Below are 6,668 nucleotides of genomic sequence, written 5' to 3' on the forward strand. Positions count from 1 at the left end.
TTCTGTTTGTGGATTTAATGGCAATGGATTAAGGTAGGGCATCCCAGCTACTGCTTCTGCTTTTCCAGTGGCAAGGGGGCCACCAGTGTATGGAGTAGGGTGGGGGTGGCCACAGAGTGGAGAGCTGGAGTGGTGGGAGGCAGCTGGTGGTGCAGAGAGATATCCAGGCGGCCCAAGATATAGGGATTGCTGGGTGGCAGGAAGATCTCTTCCAGCTAGTGACCAGGAATGTGGAATGTCACCGTGGCTGCAGTGGTTGCCGGCGCCCTCTCACAGCCTTTGATAAGCACCTCCGTGTGCATGCTCTCACTTCTTCCCGTGACTTCTGCGGAGCTTACTCACAGCCAACAGGGTTGTGAGCTGGCCACTGCCCCACTGAGGCCCACCCACTACCGCCCCGCCCCGTCGCCTTTATCATCCTGTTCTAGACTGAGAAGCCTGGGACGGATGGAAGGGCTACTCTTCTCTTTCCTTCCATTGGGGCTCAGTTCCGTGTACAAAAACTGGCTCAGGCAGGGGCTGAGCTAACAGGGTACACTCATGGTGCAAGTATTAGTGTTCAGTGGTCGAGGAATGTAACCGGACTCAGGCAGCAGCTGCAAGGGGCGGGCAGGGTTTGCAACAGGCCAGGAAGGGGAGGCTGAGGAGTATGGTCCTGAAGTCCTCTCAAAGTGGAGTGGGGCGGTGAGAAGGTGGGAAGGACACAGACAGGGCCAAGGAACCAGTGAGAGTTAACTTACTTGCAGGTGTCTGGTTACTGGAAGCCCACCGTTCCCCTCGGCTCATCCGCCTGCCTTTGCAGGGCCGCGACTGCTGTAAAGGTAGGTAATGGGCTGGGGCTTCTTGCACGATCCTGTGCAGCAGTGGCGTGAAGACCCGGCACGCTTCCCAGAGCCAGTCACGGAACATAACGTGCATCTACGTCCCACAGAAGTGGCCCAGGATGTGGGCTCACATGCGTCTGGGAGGTTCCCATGCCTGAATCAACTACCGTAAGCCAGGTCCAGTGCCTACTCCTCGGGATTGGAGGACATGCTGGGCTTTTTGGCCGTCGTTTTGTGTGCGTGGCCTCACTGGGCTGCACGCACATCACCCGCTCCTTGGGCTTGCATTGCTGCTAGAAGCTGTTGGGGCTACCTTGCGGAACTACAGCCGCACCTCGGCCTTGCGATGTTTCGGGGCTCTGCCACAGAGTGGGAAGAAGGGCACCCATCCTACCTCTTTGTTCTCTACGCTGTGAAGGTGGCAATGGTGCACCCACGGGACACTGTGGGGTCGTCCCGGTACCCTTTGGTGGCCTCACCGTCTCCCTTGGGGTTCCCCACACACTGGTCCAGGAGCACATTGTCCTCCAGTACTTCTGAGATACATTTTGACACCTTGCCTTTCTTATTGCGGATGTCCTCTGAGTTGATGGAGGCAGGCTTTGACGTGGCCACCAGGCACAGCATCTGTAGGAGGTGGTTCTGCATCACATCTAGGATGATAACATGCATCGAAGTAGCCCCCTGTGGCCCTCAGCGCCCAAAAGTTCCTTGAAGGTAAGAGCAATGTTTTCCTGCTTCCAAATGGGGCCAAAGATCCTGATGGCAAACGTTGGCACCGTGAGACTCTGGACCAACTCCTTGACCACGTAGGGGTTAATATGGTAGATCCATACCTCCTGAAATGGGAAAGAGATGTGCTTGGATAGCTGGCAGTCCCTCAGGAAGGACTAGCTCCATGCTGAGGCAGTTCCAGCCTTTCTGGATCATGCAGGTCTCGCAATGTTCTTGGTGACAATCTTAGTGACAGTTCTTGGTGATAGATGGCATGGAGTAAGGCCAGGTAGTATTGGCAGGTTGGCCTGTGGCCCTTGGTGGAGGGTGTTCATGTGGCTGTTGATATACTTGTAGGAGGGCACATTATTGTACTTGCCAGTCATGGAGTTTTGGGCAAGGAATGCCTCCAGCTTAGGTTTCTTCTCTAGAGTGGCTCTGAAGAAGGGCTCATTCTCAGGTTAATTCTTCTTATGCAAACAGACTTAATAATTGGAAATCACTGACCATGTCTGTACAGTTTGGATTCCTTATTATTTTCCCTGTGACCTCAGTTCCCTGATTGGTTAAATGAAAATTACTAATTTGTGTATCTCTAGCTTTTTCCTTCTTGTAAAGGTGGGAACAGTGCTCATTCCTACTTAGTACTGTATAAGCTGAAACCAGTAGCCTTATTCATTTATTTTTAATAAATGATTTTTAGGTACCAAATATCATGTAGTCAGATTATTAGTGAAATTCTGAAATATTTATACTATAAATGTTATAATTCTGGCAGTTGGCATGGTTATATTTTTATAGTTTTCAGTTAATATTTATAATGAAGAATTTATGCCGCCTTTATTCTCTTAGTGCCATGAATGATTTGAGTTCAAAATTATTTCGATATTAAAGATGTATCAAGTTTAGTGTTAGGTTGTGTTTGACCTATGAGAGAAAACGTGGCCTTAGGTGTCTTGTGGCATCAGTTGAAAAAAAATGAGAAAAAATTTGAGAGGTGATAGAGAAGTTACAGAAATAGAAAATATAACTGGCAAACAGTGAATTTGTGAAAATTGAGGTGGGTATGGTTCTTATGTGGAAGGGATAAGTTTTAAATCTAACTTGGACCAGGTCAAGTGTTTGCACTGGAGAGGCCTGAATATTGTATTTTAAGAGAAGGAAATAACTGAAAAGAATGCAGGAGAGTGTTGAATGTTAGTATCATCTAAGTCCCATGGAATTACCTTCTTGGAGGAGAAATTGTTGGCAGATGCTGAATATATATTGAATGAGAGTTTAAAATAAACTTGTTAAAATAAAAATAATTTGTGGAAAACTTAGGCAATTTTTTGGGGGGTTGCATAAAGACTTTTGGACATAAATAAACTTCTGAATAAAATTAAAAAGTTTTTAGCTATACTATGAATTTTGTCTAGTATTAATTTTTTTCAGGTTTTAGTGCATCTCAGATTAAGTAATGGTTTGTCATATTATTCTAAAGTACATTTGACAGCTTTCTAATTTTGGTACAGCAACAGTTTGCCTCATTTTACAATCATGAGCTGGTGTATTACTTAAACTCAGGAAGCTATTTTATTTGTATAGAAAGTACATACTCTAACCTAAAATATATCAAGAAAATTCATTTGACTAATATTTAATAGCCATTCTAAAGTTATCAGTTGGTATATTCTGAGTTAAAATAACATTATTAGGGATGCTTGGGTAGCACAGTTGGTTGAGTGTGCGACTTTTTTTTCTTTTTAAGATTTTATTTATTAAAAAAGAAAAGATTTTATTTATTTATTTGAGAGAGAGTGCTTGATCAGGGGGAGGGGCATAGGGAGAGGGAGAAACAGACTCCCCACTGAGCAGGGGGCCTGTTATGGAGCTTAATCTGAGGACCTTGAGATCATGACCTGAGCCAAGTCAGACGCTTATCTGACTGAACCACCCAGGCCTTCCAAGTGAGCCACTCTTGGTTTTGGCTCAGGTTATGATCTCAGTGTTGTGAGATCAAGCCCTGCATTGGGCTTCACAATGAGCATGGAGCTTGCTTAAGATTCTCTCTCTCTTCGGGCGCCTGGGTGGCTCAGTCGTTAAGCGTCTGCCTTTGGCTCAGGTCATGATCCCAGGGTCCTGGGATCGAGCCCCGCATCGGGCTCTCTGCTCAGCGGAGAGCCTGCTTCCTCTCCTACTCTGCCTGCTTGTGTTCCCTCTCTCACTGTTTCTCTCTGTCAAATAAATAAATAAAATCTTTAAAAAAAAAAGTTCTCTCTCTCTCCCTCTCTCTCTGCGCCCCCGACCCCCCCTCCCCCGCTTGGGTGCTTTTTCTCTCTCTAAAAAAAAAAAAAAGCAAACAAAACAACGTTAAACACTCCACGTGACTAGAAGTTACTTTGTCTAAACTTTTTAATTTGTTTGAGAAAAATACTAGATATAGTAAATGCATTAGGCATAAGATGCTGTCTTATATATCCAATTTTAGAAAAAAAAATCATATTGGAATTAACATTAAAAAAAAAAAAAACACTTTTGTAAACCAAGAAGATACCTTTTCTTTCTGATAGCCCAGAATATAACCTATGTCTGTATTAGGTCAAAAGTCCATTCTACTCTTTTAATAAGTCTTAAAAGACAAAGATACTAATAAAGAAAATATATTTTTGGTAGAACAAATATTAGCAATCATTTGCCACTTAGGGGATGGTGTTTTAATTCCAGAGCCTGTCTTGAGCCACAGAGTCATTTTTCTTTGAGTTTTTATACTGATTATTGCTAATTCTTAGGAAAAATTATTCTCTCCACCTCCATCTAAACATCTCTCTTTGACCTATGGATCACCTAGTGCAGAAACATGTCTGAAAAGTCTGCTCTATCAAGCCAAATGATGGTTACTGACTTTGCCACTTTCCACTCACTTCTTACAGATGTTAGTTGGCAATGGGCAACATGTTGGAGTTTTGTGAAGGGGAGGCAATGATTATGACAGTGATGAAAAATATGTAGGAGTATTTAGGAATATGTCAATACTCATGTATTGCATCTGCATTGTATGCCTGGATCTGTAATATGTTGTTGGGGAGTGGATTAAGTTTGTCATAATAAACATTACAGAATAGGTGATTTAAGTAACAGGAATTTATTTCTCACAGTTCTAAAGACTAGAAGTCCTAGATCAAGGCGTCAGCAAGATTGGTTTCTTCTTCTCTCCTTTTATAGATGACCATTTTCTCTCTGTGTCCTCACATTGTCTTTCTTCTGTATCTCTGTGTCCCAATCTCCTCTTACAATGGCACCAGGCATATTGGATTAGGGCCCACCCTCATGACCTCCTTATATTTTAATTGTTTCTTTAATGGCCTATCTCCAAATGCAGTAACATTCTGAATTACTAGGGGTCAAAGACTTCAACATATGAAATTTGGGGAGACACAGTTCAACCCATTACAGGAAGATAGGTGGAGTAGCTAGAAAACATGTATAGATGTTACTATTTAGACTGATTATCACAAAGTGACTATCATTAATATGTAAGATACATAGGTGTGATATAACATTTAGTTTCCAAAGATAAAGTTGTGTTGTAAAATGCATTTATTTACTTATGCAGAACATTTCTGCACTGAATACCAGATAATTTTGTTCAGAAAAATAGGTCTGAAAACGAAAATTAATCTGTATCACTGGTAAGAAAGTGTTTTCTATGGGCAAGACTACATGTACGTTTCAAAGGTTGCTGCACAAGTTGTTTCTTATCCTTTGCACTTTAAATACAGTGTGAAGTCTGGCATTTCTAAAGTTTTCTCACTTAGCAGCTGGTAAAAACAACTGTCTTTAATAGTAGGTTTAGAAGTAATCCATGTAGTGAAAAGAACAAAAGTCTGATGATTTTACTTAGTAGTTGTGTAACTGTAGATCATGAGTTACCTTCACAGAACCTTCGTTTAATTATCCCTAAATTAGGAAGAATTATATCACCCTTGTAAGAATCTAGGTCATGATTTCTCAACCTGAGTACGATTGACATTTGGAAGGATAATTCTTTGTTGTGGGGGCTGTCCTTTGTACAGTATGCCATTTAGCAGCATCTCCATCCTCCACCCACTCTAAGCCACTAGCAAAACCCTCTTACCCTTAATTTTTACAATCAAAACTATCTCCAGACATGGCTAAACATTCCTCTGGAAGACAAAATTACCCCTAGTTGAAAACCACTATCTAGCTGTATGGCAGAAACAAATATTTGTGCCTGATGAAAAAGACAAAGATTGCAAAAGAAATCCAGACTTAAAGATAGCCCCACTGAAGCTTTTACAAAATTATTATTTTTTTCTAAATCCTCTGTAACCAAGAGAAAAGCCTAAGATTTTCAAGAAAATTATTAGAGAATACTATTTGGAAAGCATTCAAGATCTTGACCAAAAATCTTTAGATACTGATGGGCTTACAGAGAGGACCAGATATGTCACTCTCCTTTCATATTCTCCTTATTTGGCAGAGATGCCTCCAGTGCAGTAAGTTTAGAAAAGTACAGGAAAAAGACACATAGGAGAAAAAAAAAAAAAAAAAAAACACAGGGGGAGGTATTTATTACAGGTATAAGAACTTTAATATAGGAAGGGAGAGGTTATACAACTTTTCCAAGTGCTGATGGGCCAACCACCAATGATACCAGCCAGAAGCATTAAAGCAGGTTGTTCTCAACAGAAATCTGGAAACCCCCTAAAATGACAGAAAATGTTTATTCCACTGAGGATAAACTGCTTCTCCTTCTGTTATGAAGAACTTCAGTTTAATAAACTTGTCACTGTTCACTGCTGTTTGCCTACACTGCCATCTTAGGGGCTCATGTTGTCTACAAGATTATCAAGAGCTACCTCTTCACGTTGCCAGTTTGAGGGTATTCATATGGATGTAAACACCTTGGTTCTCATTTTAAAAAATCTATGAAAATGTCTCTTCCTCAGATCTACTTGTTACCAAAATTTTCAGTTATGTCACTTACATGTCTCTTACTGTGATGGTTACTTTTGTGTATCAGTTTGGCTAGGCCATAGTGCCCAGATATTTGGAAAAGCATTCTTTTAGATGTTTCTATAAGGGTTTTTTGGGGGGATGATTAACATTTAAACAGGTTAAATAGGA

At 41.5% G+C, this 6,668-nt stretch overlaps 1 pseudogene; it reads right to left on the reverse strand.

The window, feature by feature from the left end:
* Positions 1-754: 754 nt before the first annotated feature.
* Positions 755-4,826, reverse strand: LOC123848804 (glucose-6-phosphate 1-dehydrogenase-like; annotated as a pseudogene).
* Positions 4,827-6,668: the final 1,842 nt, after the last annotated feature.

This window comes from Mirounga angustirostris, unplaced genomic scaffold (genome assembly GCF_029215605.1).
Source record: "Mirounga angustirostris isolate CCGP_5_RB_7025 unplaced genomic scaffold, mMirAng1.0.hap1 SCAF_2, whole genome shotgun sequence".
NCBI lineage: Eukaryota > Metazoa > Chordata > Mammalia > Carnivora > Phocidae > Mirounga > Mirounga angustirostris.